The 19,146-nt window shown below is 42.3% G+C and overlaps 1 protein-coding gene across 4 annotated transcripts in view; it reads left to right on the top strand.

Annotated features, from left to right (window-relative positions):
* FYN (FYN proto-oncogene, Src family tyrosine kinase) overlaps positions 1 to 19,146 on the top strand; it is a 209,809-nt gene that overhangs the window by 23,726 nt on the left and 166,937 nt on the right. For 3 of the 4 annotated variants that reach the window (XM_030928135.1, XM_030928134.1, XM_030928131.1), the window contains exon 2: positions 3,527 to 3,567. The exons of the other annotated variant lie outside the window; for it this stretch is intronic. The gene's annotated coding sequence lies outside the window, so the exon portion shown is untranslated. The remainder of the gene's footprint in view (positions 1 to 3,526; positions 3,568 to 19,146) is intronic. 4 annotated transcript variants of the gene reach the window in all.

Genomic DNA, 19,146 nt, shown 5'->3' with positions numbered 1-19,146 from the left:
TGTGTGGTGTGTGCTTACACTCTGGATTTACATACTCCAGCACCACCCCAACACGCACACATCCTGATAATGCAGGGGGGAGTAGGGTGGGCCTGATTTAATTCCCTCTGTTACCTCCCCGCTTCACCCTTCCTCCAGCCATCACCAGAGATGGCACACGCCCCTGTATGTTGCAGGTACCATGCTTGGTGTAGTCCCAGTCACCAGCAAGCTGACAGTCTCGCAGGGAAACGGTGAAACAGGGCCTGTGCAAAGTGCCATAGGAGCACAGAGAAGAAGAAATCTAGTCCTGCATGGGAGTTTGGGCAAAGGAAAACAAGAGTGAAAGGTGATTTTGATCTGGACCCTGCAGGCTGATGAGGAGAAAGTTGCTACCCAGCAGGGTTGGTGAGATTGGAATGACAAGGCATAGCCCAGCGCCAGGAATATATTGGGGCTGCCTTTCTTTTTCAGCCCCTTCCTGGGATAGAGGCGGGTTGAAAACACAGTGGTACAGTGCTACTTCTGGCTGCCTTCTTAGCTACTGTACACCATCTCTCACAGTCTGGCGTCTGCCTTCCTTCCCACCTTTCTCCCTCCAGCCTGCTACCATCCTCCTAGCCACTCCTCTGTTCTGCAGCACTGTCAGGCCTCTGGCCATTCTCTGAGCGTGCAGCCCGCTCTCCTTTGACTGTGTGCTGGTTACTCCACCTGAGTAACATTCGTGAGGCTCATAGGGAGATGTCTGTGAGCATTTGGAAACAGTGCAGGGAGGTGACGGAGATGGAGGGATGACTTTATCGAGAGAGAACTCAGGGTTGAGGATTGCTCAATTTTATTTATTATCTGTGTGTTCACCCAACGTTGGAGGATTGGTCTGATCTAGACAGTTGGAAGTAGTTCATTTTGGTCAAGGGTCAAGGTCTTGTCCTTTGGCTTCCATTCCTACATTTGACCACACATTTGCAACAGTGGATCAGCCTTTTCCACTGGGCTATCTGGGTCACTTCAGTTATGTTTCTCAAACAAAACATCAGCAGTGCTTCAGCAAGAAGAATAAAAGCATGGAAAATGCCCTAATGCCCAAAGCCCACAATTGAATGGATAGACAACTGTTTAAAATATCTGTGTAACTACATATGCATATCAATATAGTATCTATACATATGTGCACACACACACAGGGGAGGGGGTGGGGGTGGGAGAAGCCTATCTTCCCTTGGTCTTGGAAACCTAAAACTTGCATCTTCAAAAAATCAGATTTAGAATAAAGATAAATTAGGAAGATAATTGGTCAGTTTTAAAAAATGATTTTTAAGAAAATAGGAGTCTTTGAAATAAAAAGTATCTCTATTTCACTTAAACATTTGTGAATAAACATTTCCTTATTCTCAACTTTTCAGAAAGACAGCCTTAAGAAAGATATACGTGGTCTGAAAAGCAAATGCCACTCTTTATTCTAGATAGCAATTCTATTTTGCGTCCATCCTTATCATCTTTGAAACAGTGGAGCTGCTGCCTAAAAATATTTCAGTATCTTGCTTGGAGTCCTCAGAGTTAAAGCTGTGGTGTCCTCCTTTTGGTTTATGGCTGCAGAATGATGGGTGTATATACTGTTTTTGTTAGTTAACTCCATCTGTTTCATAAGCCTGAAAAAGAAATCGGATGATGCCGTATATACGTATGGATGGATAACACTCCCTATGCAGTAGTGAGTCAGCAGCTTCAAATGGGTTTTCTGTTTTCCTATTGGTACTGGTTGCTAAAGTGCTGTAGCGTGAAGGCTCATTCTTTCAGAATCTGTTGTGAGTTGGGCATCCTATGTTGTTGGTATTACACAGTATGCTTGAAAGAAGGGTATTCAAGTTTCTTCCCTACCTTAGAAATGGTAATGATTTTCTAAGTGGTCTTTCTAAGGCTGATGAAAGAATCTTTCACCTTGTAAATAGAAATCTTATTGTGACCTATACATCAGAGCAACAACTTTTCTGAGCCTCTGCGGAAGTGTTCAAGAGTGGCAGGCAAAGTTCCACTCTATATATGTTCCCTTTTGTGAAGAGTTCTCATCGTATTGATTTATTCTCTTCTGATTATAGGGAAGCAAGTTAAAATTTCTGGACAAATAATTCTCATTTTATACAGCTCAGCAGTGCCTAGATCCTTAGCGGGTTAGCCAAAAGAAAAGGCATCTATTGCCTGGTGGTTTCTCTGTAGAACAGGACAGCATGTCTCAGAACCCAGGAAGAGCCGGGATGATATGGGTTGCTAAGGCATGAGCTGCAGTGACATGCTGATTAGCACATTCTCTCTCACCTCCGTGGTGGTTCTCTTGCTCGTCTCCAGTGAGTTCATGATTTGAATGCCCATCTGCAGAGAACAATATATGAGTTTCAAATTCCCTTCCTCATGGTCATTTTTTCTTTCCTTCATTCTGAGTCATCTTTGACTAAACAAAACAAAGATATTACTGTTAATTATACATCTTTACAAATAGTGCAAAAATTCTTGTGTGTGTGTGTGAGGGGGAGATGGTTTTGATACGAATAGTAATTTATGATGGGGGTGTTTTAAATCGTGGATCAGGAAGAAAGATACTGAGAGTCACATTGAGAAGCTTAAGAGTCTCTACTAAGATAGAAAAAATTGTTTCTGCCTTTTTTTCATGTTTCTTAACTCAAAACTCTCTGCCCTAACATATTGTTATAAATGTAATTCCATTCAAGTATCTTTATTGTTCTCTTTAGACACTTTATTAAAACTGCAGCTTTATTCAAACAGCTAAAATTGCAGATAATAAATGAAGTACCATAATATTGGCCAGTTGTAGGCACAGCATGTGAGCAAACTGGAAAGCTGCCATCCTGCTCCTGGCACTTTAAAGATTAATGTGAAGCGTGCATGGGTGTCATCAGAACCAGTACTCAGTCTTGCCAGGGGCTTGGCACAAGGTTCTAAGGTAGTCCCGGGGCTGGAGTTCCATAGACAAGTTGATGCAGGCTGCTGGGTGGGCAAACCTCCTACAGAGAGGAACCCCAGCTGATGGGAACCAGCGGCCATCTCCAAAAGGCTTTTTTGACAGTGGGGCCCACCCACAGTCAGATAGGAAGGGGGAAGGTATGGGCTGGGTGCCGGGGGTGTTTTAATCCAAGAGGTAAATTAAGTAAGACCTTGGAAGACTCAGTTTTAATTGTGCCCCAACCACTGACAACTTGTAGAGACTCTGAAAAAGTGAAGTGTGTTTGTGTGTGTGTGTGTGTGTGTGTGTGTGTACACACAAGGCCTCCATCCTTAGTCTTTCCTAGTTCCAGAAAGTTGAAATCTCATGCTGGCTTCTTTTGGTGGTACAAGGCCAGGTCTTTGCAGTTTCAGACAGGTGTTTGTGGCAACTGTGACTTAGCAACAATTGTGTGAATGATAAAAAAATTTGTGGGCAAATTGATTGTCTGTAACAAATGGAAATTCTATGGTGGTGCTTTGTGGGTGGTTTGGAGGCAGAGAGTACTTGGTTCTCTTTTGATGTCTCACTATTTTTTTTCTTCTTCTGCAGTTTTTTTGAAGAAGCAGGATGCTGATCTAGACGTGGAAAAAGTAAGTTGGCAAGTTTTGCACTGAGAGCATGTGCCTTGTGAATTATAAAGGGCTTCCTGTCAGAACCCAGGATGAAGTCCACTTTTAATTTGGGATTGTAATTCTGAGTCCATAGATTTCTAAGAGAGAGGTCGAGTTGGAGATGGAACTGGTATGTGAAATAGAAAGAAAATCTTACCTCCCTTAGTGGACCCACTATTTTCTCCCTTCCCTTAGTTGTAACACTCAATTCTGGTAATTTATGGGAACATATGTTTTGACTATAAGTTATGGCTCCCACCCCAGAAATAGAATGGAACAGCTGTCCCATGGCTGAGGAGCCTTCGGGCTGGGGAGGAATAGGGAGCGCCTATGCTCAGGCTGGTCAAGAAGGTCATCTTCAGTCCATTCATTGTTGTTTTTCCTCCTCTGTCAGATGGCTGCTGCTCACCTCTGCCTGAGCCTTATCTTTGAATTGCAGCCACTGTGTAGCAGGTCATTCTTTCATTAACGTAACATTTTTTTGGTTCCTACTGGGTGTTAGACATCATGCTGGACTCTGTTTAGACAAAAGTGAATGTGACCGACAAGTACTCAGGTAATTATGGTACAGTCTGAGAGCTGTGTAGAAGGGGCTCGGAATCTCTGACTGAGGCTGAGCTATCCGGAAAAACTCCATGATGGGGGGGGGAGGGTGTGAGAAGGAGCTGTGAATGCATTATTTCTCTGAACGTTTGCTGAGCCTTCTCTGTCTGTACTTCTTTCTGTCTCCCAGGCACCTTGAGTTCCCCCACTGAAAGGCTGGACATCACAGTTCTCGCTAGCCTCCCAGGTGTCCTTTTCGGCCCCCACTACTCTGCCCAGCCACATTGCCTTGGGTATGACTTTTCAGCTGTTCTGGGTTATGTTCTTCAGTTCCCTGGCCGCTTGGGTGCTGCCCCTTCATCATCTGAGAATGACTTGGGGTTATTTCTCATCTTGATTTGAGTGCAAGAGAGGCTTTTCTTCCTGAACTAGAGCCATTCTGAATGGCTTTTGTCTCTAAGTTAGGGAAGTATACTATCTGAAACATTGTTCCAGAACAATTGTGAGTAACTCCTGACCTTTGACCCCACGCAGGCACCTAGCTTCTGCAGGGTGGCCTGTGATCTACTGCTAGCCGTGGGCTTTTCAGCTCTTACAAACCAGGGGAACTTGGGGAAATAACACAGCTCTAGTTAGGACAAGGCAGAAGGAGCCTTTTTAGAATCCGCATGCACTCAGGTTTTGACTGTGGAAGCCAGGGATTGGCAAAGGCTGTTCCCTATGGGAGACTGGTATACTGTGACCCTTCTAGACTAGGCCAGGTCACAAGAGCCTGTGGGTGCCAGGAGCCCCCTCTGGGCAGTATTGTGCCGGGGAGCCCAAAGAAATGCCTGGCGTTTGCCCCAGACTGCAGGACTTGCCCTGCCTGTCCAACTCAGGCAGTGAATCCTGCAGCCACAGGAGGGGGAAGTCCGTTCATCTGGGTTCCCAGTCCTGGCCCCATGCCGGGCGAACAGCAGGGCTCAGTTAGTGGGGGTGTGGGGGCGCTGAATGGAATGTGTTCAATTTTGCTTCACTTCTGCTGTTAACTTGCTGTTAGACCTTAGGCAAATCATTTCTCCTCCCCAAGTCTCATTTATCTTGTCAGTAAAGTGGTCCCTTTCCCAGGACCAAGTAAAATTACTCGCTTTTAAATTGAAAAACACAAACCAAATACATTTTTTTTTTTTTGTTTTCTGACTTGAGTCTTGAATTAAAATGGAAAAAGGGCTGTTGGCTACCAGTCTAAAGAATGCCAGATAAGGCCAGTTATGGACTGGGACTGAAGGAGCAATGAGTGTCTGACAAAAGAGTGAACACGGGTGACTGATCCCGTGGTGTGGGTGTCTGTAAGTGCACAGGGAACCCAGAGTAAGAGAAGCTAAATGGGTAGAAATGCTGCTCTAACGGAGTGAGTCTGAGGTACCTCTGAAGGGCTCTGCCTGCACCCTCTCCTCAGTCAAGTAGTTAATGACCTGAAAAACAATCATTGCCTTAGGGGAGTTTTCTGTTTTAAAAGCTCTGTTCCGGAAGTTCCACTTTCAGAACCTTTTTCTGTTGCTGGTAGAACACTGTTGAACACAGATCTATCACCTGTTCTTTTTGTCTGTGTTTACGTATCCAGAGGAATCTAATATAGGATGTGCGTCTATCGTATAAGTAAATGATAACTGTTGGCCAACCCCAGTTGAGAAAAATTGCCGAAGTTACAGTGTCTGTTCTTCACATGGATTTTTAAGTTTCCTCTTTTAGTTGAATGTTTTTATAAAGACAGAAGTGGAAAAATAGCTTTATTTTGACATGTTAAAGCTCAAAGACAAGTTAGCATAAATTCTGCATCAATTAATATCTATGGTTTATTGAACTTCCGCTCTGCAGGGCGCTTTATATCATCTACATTACATTTTTCCTTGACAGCAGTCCTGTGAGGGAGCCATGAGTGGCTCAAGGTGCTGTAGTTATAGTAAGGATTCTACTCAGGTCTGTCTGGGCCCAGAACTTTCCCCTTCCCATACCCCACCTTACTTTGGAGTTTATATAATATTTGAGACAATATGTTTGTGTGCCTTATTTTTTAAAAAGTTTTGTAAGTTCTAAGAAAGTGATGTTTGTTACTTTATAGAGAGCTCTTCCTTGACACTCCCCTAAAGGCCCAGGCTGGATGGGGTTCCCCTATTGCCACGGCCACTTCAAAGCTGTCATTGTGGTTGCGTAGTTATCCGTGCAGTGACTGTCTAACAGCAGTGTTCACTGTGGAACTGCAGGCTTTGTCAGCTCAGAATCCTTATCTGTGCCAAGCCTAGTGCCTGACCCATAATAGGCCCTCTTAAAAAATTGAACAGGCATGAATGAGTGGAAACCATGCTTGTTGATAGCATTATGTGGCGATAAGACCATCATTCCTTGACTTTCTCCCCAAAAGTATAAAGTTGCAAGCAGACAAATGAACAGATAATTCTTAAAATCGAACTCATCTGGGTGAGCAACGAGAGTTCAAAGATAAAAGAGGGAGCAGCAGTAGTGCACAAGGGAAACATTAAAGCAAATATTTTTTTTTTTCCACAGAATCTTTTAGAATTCTTGAGGGTTACAGTTCTGAGCTTGGTTTCCAGATATCATTGCTTTAAATGTATAAAGTGTATTTTTAAAAAGTGAAACCCATACTCATTTAGAAATTGAAAAATATGTAATCAAGTTATATCAGAACAAAAACGTGCTTTTTGTGTAAAAAGCTGATTAAATGGAGTCATCCTATTTAGTGATTTAAAAGGATTTGATTAAAATAATATCTACTTTAACTACTCTCAAAGGGCTGAGGAGAGAGGTTTGGTTTCCATGCATCCTGGATGACCTTTGTCTGGTGTGATTAAAGGTTTTTCAGTGCCTGCCATGAGAGAGGCCCCTGCCATTGCTGCAGTTTCAGTGAGACTGAGAATTCCTATACTGTCATTCCAACTGTTTGCAGGGTTTAGACAGCTGCATTCAGGCCACAGATATGGCCACAAACACTACTGCCTATCTGATAGACACAGAGGCCTTCCAAAACAAAAATTGTCATTCAAAAAGAAAAGTAAAAAGAAAAATTACCTCCTGCCTTAGAATTGTTTTTTTTCCTCTGAGTGAATTCTTTGAAACGTGTTGGTCTGTTAATGTAGAATGTACATGGAAGTTGCTCCATTTTTCAGTGTTTCTTTGGTTTTAATAAGTCCCAAGAGAAATGACAAAAAAATCCTAGATTCTTGGTGTGGGGATAATTGTCTTGTGGGGGGAAAATCTAGTTCTAAGTAATCGAGGGTTAGAAATCTGAGGCCGCATCAGGAATCCAGCTTTAAAGCCATGTCCACATGATTTTTGTGCAGCTGGTTAAGAGGTGGGAAAATTAATTCATATAAGTTTTTTCTTTTGTGGGAAGAATAAGATTTCTGGGGTCAGAGGCCAGCAGTGTTTATGTGGGGTATCCAAAGGCTTCACAGTGCTAGTTGCTGGGGTGACATGAGGATGTGTCTCCAATGTGAATAGGGGGACATTGGCTTTGGGGTGTACTGCCCCAATGCGTGTGCTGGTTGCTTTAGGGAGGTGAGGGAGAGAGTGAAGAAGAGGAAGGGAAGAACAGCATAAGCCAAAACTCCCTGCCATCTGTGGGAGCCATTGCTTCCTGAGTGGGCATGGGTGTGTTGCAGGGGCAGGACTCAGGTGCGTCTGGTGCCTCTGAACCCATGGACACTGGACAGGGCAGCTCCCATGTGCAGACGGGAATTGTTCCTCAGGCCCTCCCTGATACATGCGCTGCAGGCTGCCAGCCTCAGAAACTATAGGAGGCCAAAGTGGCTTACATTCTTCATTTACCTTTCTCAGCCTCACAAACAGATTGACCCACTCTGCTGGTGATCGGGCAGTGGAATGACCCAGCCTCAGTGTGTAATTGAGTAAGGGTCATGTTTGACACAACCCACTTTCCTGGTGACTGGTGACCAGGAAAAGGAAATGGCTTTGACTTGGGGGCAGGGAGAGAAAGAGCAGGAATGCATGCATGGGGTGTGTGTGTGGAGGGGGGGGGTGTATTTAGGAGGAAGGGACATCCTTAGAATTCTGTTTTAGACTCAAAGGCAGTCATTGTTAGTCTTGGCCCAAAAATTGTTGTTATGTATCATCCGTAATAATTGACCAGCTTTCTTTTACGTAAATCCCTGGATTGTAAAACTAAGTGGTGCTATCTAAGAAGAAAAAATATGCCCTTTGCCAATTGGAATTTCAAAAAAAAAAAAAATCCCTCTTCCTAGACATTCTAAATTTAGAAGGATATTGATAACTGATCTAGAACAACTGCAGATAATAGTATTTTCATTGTGATTCAGGGGAAGAGTTGAAAAATTGAGGGTTTCTTGTTTAGTCCTGGATATAGAACAATTCATTCATTCTTTACACATTAATGAACACTGGTAGGCCAACCACTGTTTAAGGCCACATGTTATCTTATTCAGTTGCCGCATGTTGTGTGTGAGGAAAATAAAGCTCAACAGAAGGGGACTGAATTGCCCAAGGACTAACATCTAGGAAGCAGCAAGATCCAAAAGTATGTCTCAGACTTGAAGCACCCTTCTCTTTCTCCTCCAGTGTGGATGCTCTCTTGTCCTGAAGCCATCATTATCAGCCTCATGTAATTTAACTGGTAATTTTATAGCCATCTTTCATTTTCTCTTCACTGAATTTAAAAGGTCTTTCTCCCTTATTTGTGGTTGTAAAAGTAGTAATGATGTTTTTATCAAGGAACAATTGGAAACCTTGAAAAGAGAATCACCACTTTAACCTGACCTGGCCCTGCAAGGTGGTCGCCCTGTGAAAACGTGAAAATGACTTCCAGGGGTGGCATTCTGCAGGCAGTGGGAGCCGGGGAAGCCCATGAGACACTCATTTTCTTTCCACTGCTGGTTCCCAGACTTGGGGATCATTTTCTTATATTCTTCATCTGAGTAGCATTCATCATTCCCTGTGACAAAAGCTGGATGTTGCCAGGAGAGAGTGGGGAGAAATGCTGCCCACGTTACAATGGAGAGACAAGACGAGCTCTCACCTACATACTTTGTACCATTTGTTTTTACACGGAGGTTTTCTCCGGTAGCCATGAGATACTGCATAATTTGTTTCACTGCAGCCAGGCCTGCTGTGTAGAAGTTGGAATCATTTGGTTGTCTGCCTTGCATAGACTTAATTATCTGCTGAAATTGCATGTGAAGGAAAGATTATTAATAAAATATGTGTGAAGAATGGCTGAAAAGATGCTTTTGTCAGTGCTCCTAAATACTTTTAAGAGCAGAGCTGCAGTTTTCTAAGACTGGTGTTGTATAGGCTGTAAAAATACATAAAAATTTAAGCTTTTCCTTTAAAGGTTATTACTGCCCACTTTTAGCCCACAACAAAATTTAATTTAAGCAGAAAACCTTCTTTATTAGCTTGCTGTGCCTGCTGTCACAAATTACCACAAACTTGATGGCTAAAAACAACAGAGATTTATTCCCCAAAATTTAAGAGGCCAGAATTCCAAGAGCAAGGTATCAGCACGGCCATGATACCTTCAGAGATGGAGAGAAACTGTTTCCTGTCTTCCCAGCTTCTAGAGAAACTGTTTCCTGTCTTCCCAGCTTCTGGTGGCTGCAGGTGTTCGTTGACTTGTGGCTACGTCACTCCGGTCTTTGCCTCTGCCCTCACATTGCCTTCTCCTCTGTGTGTCTCCCTCTGCAGCCTTCTTATAAGGATACCTGGGATGGCTTTTAGAGTCTGCTGCATAATCCAGAATAAGCTCTTCCTCTCAAATCCTTAACTTTATCACATCTTTGCCATGTAAGGTAATATTTGCAGGTCACAGGAATGAGGAAGTAAATACCTTTGCGGGGGCATTTTCCGCCTAACATACTTCAATTTGGGAATTTCTGTAGTTTTCATTTGTCAAAACATAAACCTTGCAACCCCTTGTTTCACTCATTACGTCAGTCAGTTTAATTTTCTTGGAAGGAAATCTAAGAACTAGTCGAGGAACTAGTTCTTAGAACTAAATCAAGGAATCTTCCTTCCTTGGAAGGAAGATCTAAGAACTAGTCTCTTCTCCCAGTCCCCAGAGCAGGCAAGGCCATGCCTGTCTTCTTTTGCAGATTGAGATTTATGTAAAGAAGAGGAATTACGGGCTCTGAAAGCTGGAAAGAGGCCTTGGAAATCATACCCTCTCAGTCTTTGGGGGAAACTGGGGCTAGAGATGTAGGGTCACCCAAGTGTAGAGCGCAGATGGGACAAGCACTTATTACACTAGCCCACCTCTTCCGCTTTATTCCTGCAGACCCCCAAGCTGTCTCTTGTGATACAAGCCTCTAGGTCATCTTTCATTTGAGAGCCCTTCAGTACCTGAAAACCCAATCCCTGAAAAATCCTTTTTTCCTAGTCCAAGAGCCCTAGTTCATGTAACTTTCTTGCATTAGCTGGTGTCAGGAATTCCATCATTCTGGTCACTTCCTCCTGGATATATTCCCTTTATATCACCATCTTTTTGAAAACATGGCACTTGTACATGAACACAGTACTTACAAGATGGTTTGACCAGTGTAGAGTAAGGGGTTACTATCAGGTCTCCTTAGATGCACATTTTCTGCATCAGTACAGGCTATACTGATGCAGACCAATATTACATCTCTCATTGAGTCACTTTATCATATCTTCAGCTTGCATTGAGCATATGTGTGATAAAAATCCTTAGGACTTCTTAAGTATGAATTGCTTTAAACTCATCTCCGTTCCCCATGCTGCATAGAAGATCTGGATTTCTGTCAGTAGCCGGATGGGATAGCTTGGGATCCAGAATATAGACCAGATAGGGATCCAGAGAACAAACAGATCTATGAGCTGGGGCATGCTCATGGGAATGGTACCAGCAGCAAAGTAAACAGAAGGCAGTTTGGATAATCTGGTAAGACATAGTACAGAGGAAACTCTTCTATAGGTGGCTGTCCAGATGGACAGATGTTTGGCAGCAGAAATGTGTGGCTGGGCATGTCATGGAGCCAGGTGAGAGGCATGCAGATGTGCAGGGACTTCAGTTCAGAAGCTAATGCAAAGAGCTGAGTCCAAAAGAATGAGTTATACAGTCAACTACTGAAATGGGGTAGGCCCCAAGACAGACGCTTGAGCCCAGAGTAAAAGGAAGCCCTGGTCTGAAGTCAGAATTGTAAAATTGATATGATTCTGAATGTCTGTGGCTGGAAGCCTTACCCATCCAGAGTCTGGGAACAGGATCACTGGCAGAACTTGTAAACAGGGTGAGTTGTTTCCATTGAGTAAACAACTGAACGTGAGGCAAGTGATAACTCCACCCTATCCACACATACAATAGATTATTTACGATTGAAAGCAAGATTTTATCTGTTAATTTGGAAAGGAAGATGGTGTTCTTTTGGTCAGTTGTGGCTGTCATTCTAGCCTATTTAAGTCTTTTAAAATCTCTATTCTGTCTTCCAATTAACTATCTCCTTTCAGCTGTGAATTATTTGTGACCTCTATAAGCACATCTTGATGAAAACATTGACCAGAGACAAATGTGCAAAGCCCTGTTCCAAGGACCTCTCTCCAGGTCATTGTTGTTCTTCCGTGATGTTAGTGCCTTTGGGTATGGCCATTCAGTCACTGAGGCCACTAAAGTGAATTATCACTTGACCCAGGGTTTCCCATCTTGCTTAGATATGTTTTTGAGTGACTATCAGGTGCTTTGCTGACATCAAGGTGTTCTGCATTTGTGATCTATCACTCTAATAGTCTTGTGAAAATGCCCTGAGATGGAGCAGTACCATGGGAAGGGAAAGTTGGTAGGGTGCTTAGTCACTGCTTTGAGTGGAGAGGTGCCTGGATGTCCTCATTGATGTCAGTAGCTTTAAATCTTGAGTTCCACTTCCTGTAACATACCCAAATAATAGCCCATGGGTGATTTTTTTTCGAGGAGGGACTGGAATCTTGCATTCAGGTGAGGAGTACTAACCTTACTAGGGTTATGAGGGTTAAGGATTCACCTCTACTGAAGACTGATCCTCCTTTGTGGGCATGTGTGATCTGCGGAGAGCAGTTCCCACTGTTGGATGAACATCGTGGCTTCTCGGAAGATCTAGGGGTGTTCATTAAGTTGTGAAATGTGTCACTATTGAATATAGTCAGAGTGTAAAGTGAAAGAAAGTGAGATGCTGGGTGGATCAGTGATGCTAACAGAAGGGATAAGACAACAATTTATGCATTTGCATAGTCCCTCCAAATAAGGCTGCCATGAGAAAGTGGGATGGCTTCAGGGTGCAGCATGAGGCAGCATCATGTGGTGGAGAGTATGAGGGCCTCGGGGCTTGAGGAAGTCCTGACCGTCTCACCAAAGAGCTAGGCCACAGGAGAAGCTGACGGTCATCAAGAGTAAGATGCAACTGCAAAGAGTGTCTGAAGTGGAGGCACAAAGTGCCGTGAAGTCCCCAACAGGAGTTAGATGAAGAGATGCCAGTGAGGGAAGAAAATCATCATCATTTACCAACTTATACTTGTTGTGCCCCCTTTCTTTGGTCAGTACTGGCCAAGGATGGACTAATTCCCAACTTTGACGCAGAGTGGATTCATACACAGGGTAGAAGAATGGCGAGAGGGAAGGCTCCTGTCCGTGTTATTTTTTCTGTTGCTGTGTGTCAACATACATAATGCTATGGTAACTGAAGACAAAACCTTTGTGTGGGGGGAGGATTTTGTCCATCTTTAGAATATTCTAAAGAGTAGGAGTGGGGGAAATGTAATTAAAAAAAAAAAAGCTGGAGTACCTGCCACTTTGCCCATTCTACTGTTGCCGGATGAGGGAAAAAACATTTTTTTTTCTTTTACAAGAGAGTTTGATATACATCAAGGTGCCGCTTGTGCAAATAAAGTAAATTTGATAATGGGAAAAAGTTTGAACAGCCCTCAGGTATTGAAAATAAAGTAACTTATAAAACCCACTTGTGAAGTTTAGAAGTCGTTAGGGTGACCACAGAGGTGTTAGGTATGGGAAGGCCTCACTGGTAAAATGTCAGGAGTGTTTTTTTTTATATATGGCCCATGAACTGGTAGGACAAAAAACTTTTGACAGTTACCATAATATTTATTCTGTTTTCTTATATTTGGTATGAATAAATATTGGCTAACTAGCCAATCATATGTCTTTACAGTATTCCATTTTTACAGTGGCCAAGAAGAAAATATAATTAGGCTTCTATGTTTTCTAGATGATACTGTTTAATATATAACAACAAATACTATATAGTGTTCTTGGCTTGTTTCAGAACCAACAGAGCAAAATGTGTTCATTCAGAAAAAAGCATTTGTTGTTTTTGTTTCTTTGTTTGTTTTTTGAGACACAGTCTCACTTTGTCAACCAGGCTGGAGTGCAGTGACACAGTCATGGCTCATGGCAGCCTCAACCTCCTGGGCGATCCTCCCACCTCAGCCTCCCGAGTAGCTGGGACTACAGGTGCATGCCACAGTGCCTGGCTAATATTTTTTATTATTTTTGTAGAAACAGTGTCTCCCTATGTTGCCCAGGCTGATCCTGAACTCCTGGGCTCAATTCATCCTCCCACTTCAGCCTTCGAAAGATCTGAGATTACAGGCATGAACCACTGCACACAGCCTAGCATTTGTTTTTTGTTGTTGTTGTTGGAAATATAATTAAAACATTTTTCTTTTGGGGTCTAAAGCCCAAATCAGTGAATATCTGAGGCCAATTTGCATGTAAATTTTAGGCAACTGTAATTCACTGGATGTTTAACCCTTGAGCATCATTCAGCATCTCAGCTGAGATTCAAGATGGTGAATGACAGGTTTTCATATTTTCCGTCATACCGCCATCTCGTGATCACTGAGAGCATTCTTCACCCACATTGGAGGAGTTGGCCACCTCAGATGCCTTGCTCTGAAGGCCTACCGTGTTTTCTCTTTCCTCACAACCAGGTCCCTGAGTCCAGTTCTTGTCACCTGTCACTTTGGAATCACCGTCACTCACCTGGCATTTCAGACTTGTCTTTCAGTTTCTCTGTTTCTTGCTGAACTCAGAATCCTGCATTGAGGGTATCCACTCAGCCCAGCCCTGTAACTGTACCATAGTGTCTTGCTCCTCGTGGAGCCGGTTTGCTTTACAGTATGCCACCACCTGCGGAAACCTGTCCTTCCTTTTCTTGTTTTTGTTTTTCACATTCATCCCGTGGGATGTAATGAGGTTTCTCTTCAAAGAATCTGATCAATCTTTTATTCTTTAATTCATAGTACCCCACCCTCAGCCTTTTCTCCTTTTTCTCCTTTTTGCCTTTTTGCCTTTGTTAGATGCCCAGGCATGCCACAGTACCAGGTGTTATCAGTACCAGCTCACATTCCTTTCCTTATTTGGAAAGAGGACTGACTTCCTAGCTCATTACAGACACCCCTTCCCCTTCCTCTCCACTTTCTTTTACATGCCCACCTTATCTAAAAAAAATCGGATGTTTAGCCAGCTGGGCTTAGTTTAGATTGTACAACCTGACCCCAGCCAATGGGGAAAGGATACAGGGGCAGGACTTGCTTCGGGAACAAAGGCTCTTGTGCCCCTTTGTTCAGGTGTGTTCTCATGGTGACTGGCCAAGGAGGCACCCCTATGCGCGGAAGTAAAATTGCTTTGCTAAGAATCCTTTGTTGGAGTGTTCAATTTCCTTAGGATTCTGAGCATTGTTCCTAATCCTTCACTTTAGTATGTCTTCAGTGAGCAAATGAAAATAGGATCATTAAAGTGAAAAGAGATATTTACTCTTTTGTTTCCATGTTACAATGCAGATGGTGTGAAACATTTCTGAAGAAAAATCAAATTACCTAGACTCAGATCTTTAGGACAGTTTGTCAGGTTTTTACAAGTTATCTACTAAATAGGGGAGAAAAGTTGAACAGCTGAATTCACTTGCCTTTTTTTGTTTGTTTGAGACGGAGTCTCGCTCTGTCACCCAGGCTGGAGTGCAGTGGCCAGATCTCAGCTCACTGCAAGCTCCGCCTCCCGGGTTTACGCCATTCTCCTGCCTCAGCCTCCCGAGTAGCTTGGACTACAGGTGCCCGCCACCTCGCCCAGCTAGTTTTTTGTATTTTTTAGTAGAGACGGGGTTTCACCGTGTTAGCCAGGATGGTCTCGATCTCCTGACCTCGTGATCCGCCCGTCTCGGCCTCCCAAAGTGCTGGGATTACAGGCTTGAGCCACCACGCCCGGCCAATTCACTTGCCTTTGAATTAACTTACCAATTTTAATTTTTGAGTAGGGTATAAGAAAAGCTTTTAGAATAAACATTCCTGAAATAGAATAAATCCAATAAAAAGTCATCTTTTGTCTAAATTCAGGCCATGGTACCAAGACCAGGAACTCCTAACTGTGGGCAAAGCAGAAAAATAAACTCTGAATTTACTCTTAAAATGGGGATAGGGAAGGTGGAGAATTATGCCAAGGTTGGGAGTCTGGGTGTCTGAGAAATGGGTAGGTCTGGAATTATTCTATAGGAATGAGGAAGGAAGAAGGGGTGGTTTGGGGAAGTCAGTAGTAGTGAGGTACCACTCAGTAGTAATTGGAGCAGCAGTAATACAACTGATAAACTTTTGTGAACAGGAGGCAATCCTGGGGTTGGCTTGTGGGTGGGAGACCTAGGCCAGCACTGCCGTCTGCAGCTCCTGGGTACAACTCAGCAAAAGGCATCTGCACTCTGGGCAGACAGATTAGAAATGGGCACTCCTTGCAGGTTCCCTTGCAGCAAGGTTGGCACCACCTTCTGCACATCCCTGCTGGATTTTACCTTCCCATCAGTGGTAGCCTGGATAAATGCAGGTGAGTCCTTATAGAGAACGAAGGTTGTCATGTTGAGTCTTCTGTTTGATTGGAGCTGGGAGGCAGAAGGAGCAAGTGCTCCACCTAAGATGAGTCCAAGCCCAAGGCCCTACAGAGGGTCAAAATACTGGGGAGGAAGCACTGAGGAAGGTGGGCCCAGGGCTCAGGGTAACATGAGAATTTTTTTTAATACGAGGCATACAAAGGAATAGATATGTGTATGTGTATCCACACCCACTCACACATTTACATTGTGTGTGTGACAGAGAGAAATAACCCTCTTACTCATCCTGCAGCTTGGAAGCCCTTGTGAGTTCATTCTCTCCACACCCTTCTCCTTCAATGGAACCACTATTCTAAATGTTGTATTTATCATTTCCTTGCTTTTCTCTGTAAGTTTGTTTCCCTAAACAATTTATTGCTAACTTTTATTTACCTTGGGACTATATAAATGGTCTTCTACTATTTGCTTATTTCCATCAACGTTTGTTAAGATTCATCCAACATTTTTAAGATTCGTTCCTACTGATGCATGAAGCATCATGCATAAAATTTACTTATCTTCACTGCTGTCTGGTCCGCTCATTGTATAAGTGGAAGACCACTTTATCCCTTCTCTCAAAGACAGTTGGAACATTTCTAGTTTTGCTATTTTAAACAGTGCTGCTATGAACATTCTTGAATGTGCATCCTGCTGCAGTTTTTCTAGGATGGGTGCCTAAGGGAAGAATTTCTGGGTCTTAGAGTGTGTGCACCATCCACTTTGCTGAATAATAGCAAATTGTGTTCCAACGTGGTTGTACCACTTGACATTCCCACAAACAAACATTAACTTTTAAGGCAAAGGGAAGTACGAAGGAAAGAAATGAAATGTAGGATTAACTAAACGTTGGAGAGGAAAAGGAAGGATGTCATTAGATCCTGATGAAGTGCAACTCCTTTTTAATATGTAGGGTTAGAACTGGAGAAATGAAGAGAAAGGTGTAGATTTTAAATGGCCATTATGGAGAGGGTGAAAAGTTAGCTTGCGTGGACTGTGGGTCACATTGTCATCAGGGAGTACATTCCATCTTGTTATCCTACGGGTATGGAAACACCTGTGTCTCTGCTTTTCACTCACTTTTCTCTAATCAGCAATAATCCCCAGTGCTCTGAGTAGTAAATGCTGCCAAGCATGTAAATGTGCCGTTCCTACATCAAACTGGTAGTGGCATGGATCCTAATAAAGCTTTTAAAACTGATATCTAGGCAGAGGCACACAAATATTTTGGAGATTACTTTCCCCAAAACACAAATGATTTTTCTGACAGCCATGCTTTGTGTCTTATAAAGTCAGTAAACTTACACCGGATTTGACGTTGCTGTCTCTTTTACTTTGTGGGTTTCTTTGATGAGAACTCAGAGCTTCCCTGTGGTTGCTCATTCACTTGACCTGAGAAAAATGGGTCCATAATATTTTAAATAGCAGATTAACTGTGAAATAGGAATAGTCCCCAGTAAGCATATTGGCTTCGTTTGTAAGTTCTGACCACTCTGATATGTAAAACTGGTGGGATTTGTTTTGTTTTTTTTAAAAATTTCCCTTCTTTCAAGTCTAGATTTTAGTAAGGCTAACTTACTTTGTTAGCATTCCTATGAAACTGAAAGTAGAGCATTAAACCATTAAAAGCACTTGTTCTCTGGAGTCTCAGAAGTGCAGCTTTTTTTACCTTGTTATTTCTGGGTCACCCTACAGTAATAGCATTCATCAGATTTACTTGATTCCAGGCCAGAAAGATTAGTGATGGTGGCATTTTCAAAATATTTCTATCAGAGTTTTTTATGATATATTGACTAGTATTGTCTATTTGAAACTTTTGATGGTGACAGTACATATCTGAGAAGGCAGCATGGTATTCTGGAAATAATTTGGAAATTTTGTGTTTGGCCAAAAAAATGGAAAAAAACCTCAATGTTCCCCATTTGAGATTTAATTATGTAAACTGTGATACATCTAGTAAATGGAATATTATATATGAGTTAAAATGATGATGATCAAAATTGCTAAATAAGTTGGACAAATGTTTAAGATTGTTAAATAGAAAAAAAGCAGTATACCAAATCATATGTGGAATGTGAAGATTGGATAGGATGAAGTAAAGCTGTCTTTATTCACAGGCAATATGACAGTTTATGTAGAGGAATCCTAAGGAATGTATAAAACAATTACTAGAAGGTACTAAAAAGTAAATTTAATAAAGTCACAGGATAGAAGGTCAATAGACAAATCAATGCATTTCTGTATATTAGCAGCTAATAGCTGGAAAATCAAGCGAAGGAAACAATCCTGTGTGCAGTGATAACAGAAAAATATAAAGTATCTAGGAATGAATTTAACACAAACCAGTCCATCGGCGCTATACCTGGAAGCATTTGCATGTAACGGATGCTAAGAGTCTCAGAAAACTCCCCAGGAACTATACTTTGGTTTTGTATCCCTTATCATTTTTCTGAGGGAAAAAGTTATATAAACTTGCATAATTGTTGTTTACCATCATTAATGTATGGATTATAATGTCAATTGATATTCAACAAGCAGCACTCCTAGGGTCATTTCATAATTTACCTGATAATTTACCAAGCATGTTTTCTTCAAACTTTGGGTGTAGTGTATAGTCCTGAGTGACAGATGGGGGCCAGATTAAATCTCAGGCATAAGATATTCACTCAGACAGTTGTATTATTCTTTATTCTTTCTTCCTACCTCTCTCCAGGGTGTGATGAGACATTTAATCTATCAGATACCAGGAGGATCTATATAATGATTTTTTACATGCCCCAATCATTTTAATGTAATCGTCCTTCTTTTAAAAGGCTTCATTAAGTCTATTGTTAGGATTGTAAAACTACCTAAGAGAGACAGGAGGGCTTTCCTCATTTTCAGAATTCAGACAGTTTTGTTAATTGCGTAGCTTTAGGTGAACAGTAATTAAATGGGTTGTGAGAATGTGCAACATTTATTTATAGTAACATAAGCATGTCACATATTTATAGTCATTACTGCAGAGTCTACTTGATAACATCCTTTTGAGGGGAAGGTCATGACTGTTAAAAGTAGCTTCAACAACTGTTTTTGGCAGGGTCCTTGAATATTACAGATTTGTGAATATTGCAGATCCAGGTACCCTTGT

This window comes from Rhinopithecus roxellana, chromosome 4 (genome assembly GCF_007565055.1).
Source record: "Rhinopithecus roxellana isolate Shanxi Qingling chromosome 4, ASM756505v1, whole genome shotgun sequence".
Taxonomy (NCBI): Eukaryota; Metazoa; Chordata; class Mammalia; order Primates; family Cercopithecidae; genus Rhinopithecus; species Rhinopithecus roxellana.
The sequence above is the reverse complement of the archived record's forward strand: the minus strand, read 5'-3'. Positions and strand labels throughout refer to the sequence as shown.